At 47.0% G+C, this 10,826-nt stretch overlaps 3 non-coding genes across 3 annotated transcripts; 2 read left to right on the forward strand and 1 right to left on the reverse strand.

The window, feature by feature from the left end:
• Nucleotides 1–3,064: 3,064 nt before the first annotated feature.
• On the reverse strand, nt 3,065–3,136 carry TRNAA-UGC (transfer RNA alanine (anticodon UGC)). The gene has a single exon. It is a non-coding gene; the product is annotated as a tRNA-Ala (tRNA).
• Nucleotides 3,137–3,358: 222 nt separating this feature from the next.
• Nucleotides 3,359–3,430, forward strand: TRNAD-GUC (transfer RNA aspartic acid (anticodon GUC)). Its single transcript has one exon. It is a non-coding gene; the product is annotated as a tRNA-Asp (tRNA).
• A 3,588-nt stretch (nt 3,431–7,018) lies between these two features.
• On the forward strand, nt 7,019–7,090 carry TRNAA-UGC (transfer RNA alanine (anticodon UGC)). Its single transcript has one exon. It is a non-coding gene; the product is annotated as a tRNA-Ala (tRNA).
• The last annotated feature ends 3,736 nt before the right edge of the window (nt 7,091–10,826 follow it).

A 10,826-nucleotide genomic window follows, 5' to 3' on the forward strand; every position in this document is an offset into this window, starting at 1 on the left:
TGAATCACAAGGTTCGCAGCAAAACAACAGCCCAAAGCAAACAGGGTGTGGTTTGAAGCTAGGCCTGGTCACCTTAGAAAGCTTTTCTGTTCGTCTAAAACCTTCTTCCCGAAATTCAGGGAGAAATAACCTTATAAAGTGACTCAATGTTTTGTTCTTTTCCAACCTCTTTCCAGTGATTTAGAAAGAAATAACCTTTAGAGCAACCTGTATTGCGAGTCACCGGAGTCTCCTTGTAACCTGGAAAATGACATTTTATTCATTTTAATTTCTTAGTAATGAATTCATTCTTTGAAAAAAATGTTCAAAATTAGGGGCTAAAGTCTATTTTGAACGCTGCTCAGACTTTTTTCATAAAGACATACACACATTGGTTATTAAAGAAAATATAGTTTTATTTTGATTCACATTTTAAGTATCATGTTTAAATAACATCATGTTCACAAATTAAACCAGGGATGTAGTCTTTTCCTAATGGCAAAAAAGTTTCCTAGTCATTTTTCTTGTTGCCTCTTCAAAAGATTTCTTTTTTTCTTGAAGGCCTGCAAGGTAAACATAAAATATGCCTTGCCCTCCCTATTTTTAGAAACAGGGAGTATTTCTAGAACAGCCCAGAAGAAACAGAGGCTGAGAAATTGAGGGCATGCGGGAGCCTTTTCACTGCAAACGTTTAAAAACCTGTTTTAAATTTTCACCATGTTCGTATATTTTCAAACGCTGAAAGCTATACTGGAAAAACAAAAAAATGGCAGCGATCACCAAAGAAATAACTGTAAAAATGCAAAAGACCTGACTGGTGATCCTTTTCCTCCCCTTTTACCCAAATGGCATTTTCCTGTAGAATCGCTTCATAGTTGGGATATTAAGCACCCCCCCTCCCCCCGAAATATACAAGACTGAGTCAACCAGTGTCTTTTTAAAACCGCAGGCTTAAAGAGGTTCGATTTCTGAGCTCATTTAACATTTTGATGCCTCCTTGTTTTTTATAATCAAGTACAAGCTTCCCAAGCCCAAGGCCACGCAGCTAACACGGGAAGGGCCAAGAACAGTCTAGAAAGTTCTAGCTCTACCAGCTGACGCCGTCTCTACAAAGGTGTGCCGAATTTCCACCTTCCTTTTCAAAATTCAGTGTGGACACACCCTAGTCCTTTCGCCGATGTTAACTTTAATTTTCGCTTGTGTGTTCTGGGCAATTGCTGTTCTTCCTGAGGACCAGGGACCAGCTCGTCTGACCCAGGGTTTAGGCCTCCGCCCGCGTCCGGGCCCCAAGCTGAGATTTGTCGAGTCATTCGCCTTGTCCCAGTGCCTGCCCGGTGGGGGATGGGCGCGGCCGCGACAAGTTGGGGGGCTGAGGCCCGGGGGGCCCTCGCGACGGGCCTGGGGGTGAGGGGGGAGTTTAGGGAAACAGAAACACGATCATCATCTTAAATGTGACCCAAAGAAAGACCCCCCCCTCAGTTTCACAGGGCGGGGGGCAGGGAGGGACGGGGCGCGCGCGAGGGGAGCGGGACCCCGACTCTGCATGGGGCGCTGGGCCTACACCAGTCCGCCCAGGGCGCATCCCGAGGACCCTGAGGGCCGCTAGGGCTGGGGGGAGGGATCGCGGAGCCTGAGGTGCAGGGACGCGGGCTCCCTTCCCAGCCCGAGCGCCCGCAGGATCCAGACCGGGTTTTCGTGCCTCTCGCGAGAGCTCCCCCTACCGCCGAATCAAGCGTAGGCTACGTCCGCGGACGTAGCGCGCAGCGAACGCGTTCATCCCTCCGCCGTGCCGCTCAGGATCGCGCCCCACTCCCCACCAGATTCAGCCCAGAGGCCCAGCCTTAACAGGAGAACATGTTAGGAGGGGAATCAGAGGATCCCCGGAGCTAGTTTTCTCTCCGGACGGCACAAGTACTGAGAAAAGTAGTCCCTTCTCGGCGTTTCTGCGGAGGGATCTACCGGGGCGGGGCGACCGGTTGCTATATAAGCAAGCGCCGGGCGTGGCGTAGGCAGTTCGTCGAGACCGGGAGTTTCAGTCGCTCTTATTACGTGCGTTGCTGTCACCGCCGCTTGGTGAGGAGGGGTTGCTACGCTGGTCCCGGGGTTTTGTGGTCGTCCCGTCGCGGGCAGGGTGGGAGGCAGAGTTGGCCGACGAGGTTCGGAGGGCAGCTGGGGCCCTTAGTCGCTCGGGGCCCGCGAGCAGGGCGGCCCTGCGGGGAAGAAACGCAGCAAAATGGCGGCCGGGTCCGACCTTAAGTTGCGGGGGAGGCTGATTACGAAGCGGGCTGTGAGGTTGGAGAGAAGACGAGTGAGATTGTGAGGGGAGAGGTAACAGGCCTGAGGCCTCCGAGGCCCTCGGCGACGGGAGAGTGCGGCGTGTTGGGTGTTGAGGGAACGGAGCGTGAGGCCCGTTTTAACGGCCGGATGGTGCGAGCGGTGGGTTCCTCCGCGCGGTGAAGGAGCGTTCACTAGGCCGAAGCCCCGACGGCACTCGGAGCGATCCTGCGCCCGCCCTGTTGGGGGCGCTCAGTGCGTTGGGTGGTAACGTGACGTCACCCTTTCTGTTGGCTCACCATCCAGGGTGGGGCCCCCTGCCGGTTTGGGGGCGGGGTAGGCTTTGATAAGTCGCGGGACCCAGGAGAGACAGGAAACACCGTCCAGTGGGGCCTGGGGGAGATAAGCGAGGCCCCCCGAGTTTACTAAGGTGCGGATTCTGTGCGTTGGTCTCCCGTAAGTGCCTGACGCTTGGGTTTTGAACCTGTAGGATCAAGGCGGCCCTGTTTCATTTCCTGAGGTTTCTCAGGCAAGTTTTTTTGTTTTGGTTATTGGGCCGCTGTAAAGGATGTTTAACTTTTAGTAGTATTAGGAACGTGTTAACGGGTGAATTGCCTGTTAAAACCTGGGTTCCTTTTGTTGTTCTACCAGACAATGCAGATCTTCGTGAAGACCNGGGGTGGGAGGGCAATAGATGGGGGGAGGGGGGTTGTTACTTTGTGAGGGTGAAAAGGGTAACTATTGCATTGTTCTGTACACCTGAAACTAACAAAAAAGAATTTAAAAAACGAGCCCTTGCGAGCTCAACGGGTGGAGATGCCGGGGATTGAACCCGGGGCCTCATACATGCAAAGCATGCGCTCTACCACTGAGCTACATCCCCTTTGCTCTGCAGCTGCCCGTATAGGAAATTACAATTTTCTCCACTTGGTATGTTTTTGGGGTTCATCGGTTCCATCGATTCAAGCAGGTGTCTCCGCGACCCCAGCGAAGCCCACTGACCAGGCACTGCGCCTGGGGGGGCCCGGCCGGGACTAGGCGGATGCAGGAGCCAAAGAATGACGTCTCTATATGGTTCTATCGGCAGGGGCGCTGGCATAGCTCGTCCTCGTTAGTATAGTGGTGAGTATCCCCGCCTGTCACGCGGGAGACCGGGGTTCGATTCCCCGACGGGGAGGCTGCGCATTCTTTTATCGTTTTAGTATGTTTTTCATTTCTCTTAAATAAATAAAATATTTCAACTGCCCTAGAAATGCCTTACTCTTCTCTGGAAGAATAAACTTGACGGTTTAGTTTATGGCGATCTGGTGGGTTGTCTATGCACCACTTCGTCCCAGGAATGCTCTAGCTCCCTAGTGTCACCTGGTTAAGAGGAAGAACAAAGCATTCTCAGACTGATGCGTTATTTTCCGCTTCCTGCTTGCCCACAGCGCCGATGCAAAGTGTTTGGTTTATGTAATCCTTTCCCAGAACAAGACTGCCAACTTCTAAGGCCAGGAATTGTTCACACTGCTGCAAACATTCTATCTTCGTATGTCCTGCTCTGGCCCAGAGACGGGCCCTCAGAAAATGTTTATGAATTTGAGAGAGGAGGGAGGGTAACTCTAAACTGAAAGGTTTTCTGGTCTTCACTCAGTTGCAGACTTCCTGAATATAGCCATCATCCGTCCCAGGCTCCTATTCTTTCATTCGTTTATTTTTCCTCATTCATTCCACAGATATTTACTGAGTACTTATTATGTGCCCTGCCCCATTCTAGGCACTGGGATGTAGCAGGAAACAAGACAGACAAGACCCTGCCCTTCTGACCTTCCCACCCAGTGAGGGACACAGACAAATAGTATAAAGCAGGTTTCCAGAGGGATGGATGATGCTATGAAGGAAAACAAAGCAAAGCAGAAGGGTGGGATAGGGAATGTGCGAGAGGTAGACAGGAGGACCTGGACAGTGAGGAGCCAATCATGAGAAAATCTGGGGAACAGCATTCTAGGCAGAGGGAATGGCAAGTGCAAAGGCCCTGAGGTAGGAGGAACCTGGCATCCTTGAGGGAGAAGGAGAGGAGTAAGGGATAGCATTAGCAAGATCCACAGGTCAGATCACACAAGGTCTTAAAGACCAGAGTAAGGAGTATGGATTGAATTCTAAGGAGTATGGATTGGATTATGCAGAGAGAAGGCATAATGGAGTTGGTTTTGAGCAGAGCAATCTGGCAAGAGAGCAAACAGGGACATCTACTAATCTGAATACAGTCTCTTAGCTCCTCCCAAACCATGTCCAAAATACGGCCATTTATATAGCACCATCCTTCTGTTCCAGCCAAGGTCTCCCTCTTGACTGCCCCCTTGAGCGAGAGCAATAAGGACAGTGGATGGCTTACCTAGGCGCTGCCTTCCGCCCCTCCCCCCGTGCCCTGTTGTCTGTCCCCTCTGTTTCAGCAAAACAGCATCAGCAAAGCATCAGTTCCGGCCTGGGATGAATAGGAGAAGCAAAAACCCTTCACCAGAGTTCATCTAACGACAGCATATTTATAATAACAGACCTCATGTTTCAGAGCTCGCACCTTGTACCACGCATTGTTCTAAACCTTCTACATGTCGCTAGTTCAATAGTCACAGCCACCCTGGGAAGTAGGTGCTAGCCTGATCTTCATTTTACACAAAAGGCCCTGAGAGGTGCAGTCATGAAGCCACTGCTGCTGGGTCCAGTGTCCTGTGCACCAGCCCATGGAGGCCTCTAGCTGTGAAATTTCAGGCACCCGTAGGCTGTAATGTAAGGGAGCTGACTGGGGACCAAGGTGGCAGGACATTTTTGGGTGTGTCCCCATCATAGTAAGTGAATATTTTCTTGCCCGGAAATCTCAAGCGCTGGTGGGAGAGGGTATAGCCTCAGTGTTCTGCCCTCTCCTTGCCTTTCATCTGTTCCTTCACCACCGAGTGGCCCCTTGATGACCCAAAAAAACAGGACACATTGTGACTTCTCCCACCTGGTGTGCTTCGAAAGCACTCTGGAAAAAAGACGGGCTCACTGACAGTTAAAGAATGATTCTTTTCAGTGGGCTATTGCAAAGAGATTCCTTCCCCTGATTCTTGGAGCTGGACCTGTTTCTTTTTAGTTTGCTTATTTTTATTTTATATTCACAAGAGTTCTTCTGGGAGGGAAAAAAAAAGTCTTCAAGCAGATGTGCAAACCTCAAAGTCACCGAATGTTGGAATGGTGTCAGAAGACAGGAAGCCAGAGATTTCTGAGTGGAAGTGTGATGGGTGCAATGCCCCTTTCTGTTGGAAAGACATTCTCACGTTTTCCTTCCTTTCTTTTCTGTTTGTGAGAAGCAGCATTCAAGAATTGGTCTGTTTCGGGTCAGTGCTAAGGAGAAGACTGACGTAGGGTAAAGGAAGTATGGAGCCTTATAAATAAGAGGCTTTTTTGGTTACTACAGAGGCTCTTGGGTGGGACTCTACTTGGAATATGTGAGGAACCTTCTGGAGACCAGCATGATCAGAGAGGAGTAATTGATGGAGTCAATTGCAGGAGTTAAGAGCCTCAGTGGACCATGGCACAATCATGTACAGCCTTGGGGCCATTGTAAGGGTACTCTGAATGAATATAAAACCATTAGAGGTTTCGAGTAGATCAGGTGAATAATTTTACTTACAACTTCATATAGTAAATCCAGCTGCTGTATTGAAAACTAATTTTAAGGGGGTGAGTAGACTCTAGTGAGGTCAGTTATCAGCCTCCTGAGATCAACGGGACGAGAGAGAACCACCTGAGATGATGACGTAGATTTAGACTAAGGTATTATTAATAGAAATGGCAAGAAGATATAAGATTCCAGATGTGTTCTGAAGGCAGAACTGAAAATTTGCTGATAGCGTTGGCTGTCGGCAGCAGGGAGAGAAATTCGAATGCTCCCAGTTGTTTCTTTAAGCACCTGGAAGAATTAATATGCTGGGCACTGTTCCAAGCACTTTACATTTTATTCACTCACTCAGTTCTCCCAGTATCCCTGTGGGTTCACTATTCTTAACCCCATTTGAACAGATGAGACTGGGACACATCATATTAACTTGCTCAAGGCCACATTGTTACTAAATGGCAGAATGGAACCTTGAATGCAAGAAACTTGCTTCCAGAGCTTTTGGAAGCTCTGGATTGTGACCCACTACACTAGACACATCTAGAATGAAGCCCTTTCTAGGGGAAGCATAGCAGATCGGCAAGCATCCGTTATAATGGTAATTAAAACCATAAGCAAGATAAGATCAGTTGAACAGTGAGATCGATAGAGAAGATACCTAAGAACTGGGTCCTAGACTACGCCAGTGTTTGAGATTAGAAAGAAGAGGGCCCAGGAGTGAAAATTGAGAAGCATATCCATAAATTTGAGAAGACTCCTAAGAGATAGTCGTGTCCTGAAAGCCAAGTAAAGAAACTGTTTCAAGAAGGAAGTGGAAATTTATGTCATGTTATTAACCAATGTTACCCCAATATTTTTTTTTTTTTTAAAGATTCATTCTCCGGCACCTCCACCGTAAGAAGAATACATAGATCTGTTTCCCTTTGTTCCTTGGTTCCCGTGTCAGAATTTCAGCTGTAAGCTTTTAAAGAAGTTATTTTGGGGAGAAATAAAATGATGTATTTTGGTTTGCTTGTTCTAGACTCTAACACTCATTGAAATATATGAAATTTAGGCGGGGGGGAGGGGAGGAAACAATCTTCAGATTAATGTAGCAGAGAATTTCAGGATAGGAGGACACCGGGGGTAGGGGGTGTAGCTCAGTGGTAGAGTGCATGCCCTGCATGCATGAGGCCCTGGGTTTGATCCCTGGCATCTCCACCATGCGTTCCCTCTCTCATTCATATTTTTGTTCAAGTTCTTCATCGTCAGAGCGCCACGTTTGCGATTCTAACAAATGTGTAAACTCCTCCATCCCTACTTGGAGGTGGGGTTTTCACAATAGGAGGGACCTGTGCTTCCTGAAACCCGTAACACCCCAAATGCACTTTTGCTAGAAGTTAGGCGAAGTATGTAAAAGCAAAACCTGACATGGTGATTGAAACCACAGCAAAAGTGAGCAGAATGATTATTTGGGGAGTTACGGTGCATTTCCTGGCATGCCAGGAAAGGCTGGTGACTCATTCCGCTGATCTATTCCTGGCCATGGGAGGGTGAATGTGTAAGTCAGAGGTATGAGCGTCTGTGCTGGCCTTGCCCTGTGTGCTGTCAGGAACCACCATCTTCAGAGCAAGCCACCCAGAAGGAAACTGGGGCAACAAGCGTTTTGCTCCCTGCTTGATCAGCAAACGGTCATGAATGAATGAATGAATGAAAGAAAGAATGAATGAATAGCTGTGGTGCGCATACTGTTTATATTTATACACTGTATTTTATCATTAAAAATAAAAGCTAGTATATTTTATTGAAAGAAGGGTTCCTCTTGCATCCTGTGGGTTCAGTTCTTTGTCTGCAGTAATACTGACATTCCTCGTCCATCAACTCCTGCCTCGTTTCACTTGACCTCATGTTTTGTTTCGTTTTTTTTTTAATAACCTTCAGGTGTACAAAACAATGTAATAGTTAGACATTTATACCCCTCACAAAGTGATAACCACTCTCCCCCAATCTGCTACCCCTCTGAGATCTTATATAGCTGTTACAGCTCCACTGACTGTATTCCTTACGCTGTGCTCCACATCCTGTGACTATATATATATATATATATATATATATATATATATATATATATGTGTGTGTGTGTATATATATATATATATATATATATATATATATATATATAAAAATTATAGTTGACATTCATTATTATTCAGCTTCAGCTTCAGGTGTACAGTGCAGTGTTGACCTCATGTTTTAAACCATAAAAACATCTCGGATCTAGAGGGACCTGACTCTCTGCAAAGCCCTCATTTTTGAGATGAAACTGAAATTCGTGAAATGATTCACCACTTGGAGTGTTGGGGACAGCGCCTGTTTGTAATGAGCTTCCGTGAAGGTTACTTCTCCCTAAAGGTCAACAGGGTTTTAAGAAAAAAAGAAACAAACAAAAAAAACCCTGAAGTTACTTCTCAGATTATCAGGCCTAACCCAAAACTAATTATATGCTTCTGTTTTACTTTGTATTTATAATTAAATATTTCTAAAAGCACAATAATGGGAGGGGGGAATACCATAATGTTACAGGAAAAGAGGATCCTTGGCTTCACACAGGAAAGAATTCAAATGTGAGCTGATACAGAGTTCAAAGTCAAAGTAAGTTTATTTAGCAGAGAGTAAATAAAAGAAAGCCCATTCCACAGACAGAGTGGCAATCTCGAATCACTAGCAGAAGAGAGACCCCCTCCATCCACCAGACTAGGGTTTATAGATGTTTCTCTTTTCCATGGAAAACTTCTTGGTATGGGGAACTTCTGCAGGGTACCAGAACAATAGGGGCAGATTTATCTTTAACTTGTGTGAGGTACAGCCTGTGGCTAGTCTGTAATAGGTTTAATTACCAGAATGGCCATAATGGAGTATCTTTGCTCAGCAGGCTCCGGAGGGTCTGTTCTGTGTGGCTGATTAATGTCTGCCGAGCTCTGCATCCGGTGCCACAGAGGCAGCAGGCTTGGCATCCAGCCGCCTAGTTCCTTCTTCTGTAAAAATAGTCCTCATGGCCATCTCCTGTATTAATAAGGAAAAAATAACTTGAGGCTCGTGTTGGGAAATAGGTCTTCCTATAAAAGTGGTGAGTTTTATTTTATTTTACCTCTGAAAAAACAAAGCCCATTATATGAGGTACTTAGAGTAGTCAAATTCACAGAGACAGTGTGGTGGTTGCCACAGGCTGGGAGGCTGCAGAGGAGTTTAATAGGTATAGAGTTTCTGTTTTGCAAGATGAAGAGAGTTCTGGAAACGGATGATGGTGAGGGTTGCTCAATAACGTGAATGTCGAAGGGTAGCAGAGTGTGTGCCACCCCAAAATATGCCCCTTTGATATTATTTTCAGCTGAAGGCACTTGAAAAACAGCAAATGCAGGGAGAGTCTTTCACTGAATCCCCTTATCTGCCTAAAGCGAGACCCTTCAAAAGGGACTCCATGGTCATACATTCCCCTCTCCGGGCGGTTCACCGGCCAGGGAAGACGGACTCATCACAGGAGGGAGACGAGGAGTGGACACCAAACTTTGTCACAAACTATCATATCTCCCTGCTATTCTTGTTTTCCCATTTGTCTTTCCTAAAAATCATTTACTCTCTCCCAAGAGGCCTATATGCTCCTACCCCTTCCATGTGGTATTCAAGTCTAAACTCTAAAGCCACCTCTTGAGTTACTCGTTTCCTTTGGTATCTCCCATGGATACATGAGGTAAGATACGTGAATAAACTCCTGGGGTTTTTTCTTCCGGTTACTCTGTCTTTCATTACAGGTTTCTCAGCTAAGAACTCAGGAGGGTAAAGGGAAAATTGTTTTTCCTCCCCTACAATACACTCAACACTACTGAACTGTACACGTAAAAATGGTTAAGATGGTCAATTTTATGCTACGTGTGTTTTGCCACAATTGTAAACAACAAAAAAGCCCCTCTAAGTTAGAGGAGGAAATTGGTTATTTTTAAGCTGGCGCAGCTTGTGTTACGATGCAAATGATCAAATGTACCCAGGAAAAAGAACAGAGTCCCTTGGGCTGTCGTTTGTTTTGTTCTTCCCCTGAGCTACAGATTCTCTTGACTACCTTTTATGGTTATATAACCAGTGACAAAGCAAGGCCAGCCTTTGCCATCCAGCTCTCCGATTTCACCCATTCTCTTGGGGGAAAATATTTGCCGGTTGTCTGGTTCTCGGACATTCTCCTGATGCTAAGTTAAGTCCCATACAAGGTTGTGACCTTCAGGGGGAACTGAATCCTTTGGGGTAAGGAAGAAAAGCAGACAAACAGGCTCCCGTCCAATCCCGGCCCGCCCTGCCCCCCAGCAGCCCAACACCCCAACACCCAGGCCCTTTGTGAGTTCAGTCCATCACGTGCTCATGTCTGCCTGCCAATCTGGCATTGTTGCCGGGCTCCTGTCACTCTTCCATTGGTGGCAGCTCTGAAGCAATTGCTTCTGACGCGCCAGCAAAGGAACGGATCTGTGGAAGGAAGGAGGAAACTGAAAATGGATCCAGTGACTGATTCATCTTGCTTCTCGCACATTCTAGCACATTACATTCTATCCAGGTCAGGGGGTTTTAGGTGTAGGGGCATGACCTGATACCCAATTCCCGAGACCCAGTGGGACACTTAGACTCTGGGAGTCCTTCTCCGCAAATAGAAAAACAGTTGCAGCAGCAAGGATAAAAAAAAAAAATCCTCTGTAGACCAGGGTTTCTCAACCCCAGCATTACTGACATTAGGGGCCAGGTAATCTTGTGTTGTTGGGGAAGGTCTGTTGTGGGGTGTTTAGCAGCATCCCTGGCCTCTACCACTAGGTGCTAGTAGCACCATCACCACCGCCATCAGAGTTGTGACAACCAAAATATCTCCAGACGTCGCAAGGTGTCCACTGAGAGAACAAATCACCCCTGGTTGCGAACCACT

This window comes from Hipposideros armiger, unplaced genomic scaffold, assembly GCF_001890085.2.
Source record: "Hipposideros armiger isolate ML-2016 unplaced genomic scaffold, ASM189008v1 scaffold_128, whole genome shotgun sequence".
In the NCBI taxonomy this organism is placed as follows: Eukaryota; Metazoa; Chordata; class Mammalia; order Chiroptera; family Hipposideridae; genus Hipposideros; species Hipposideros armiger.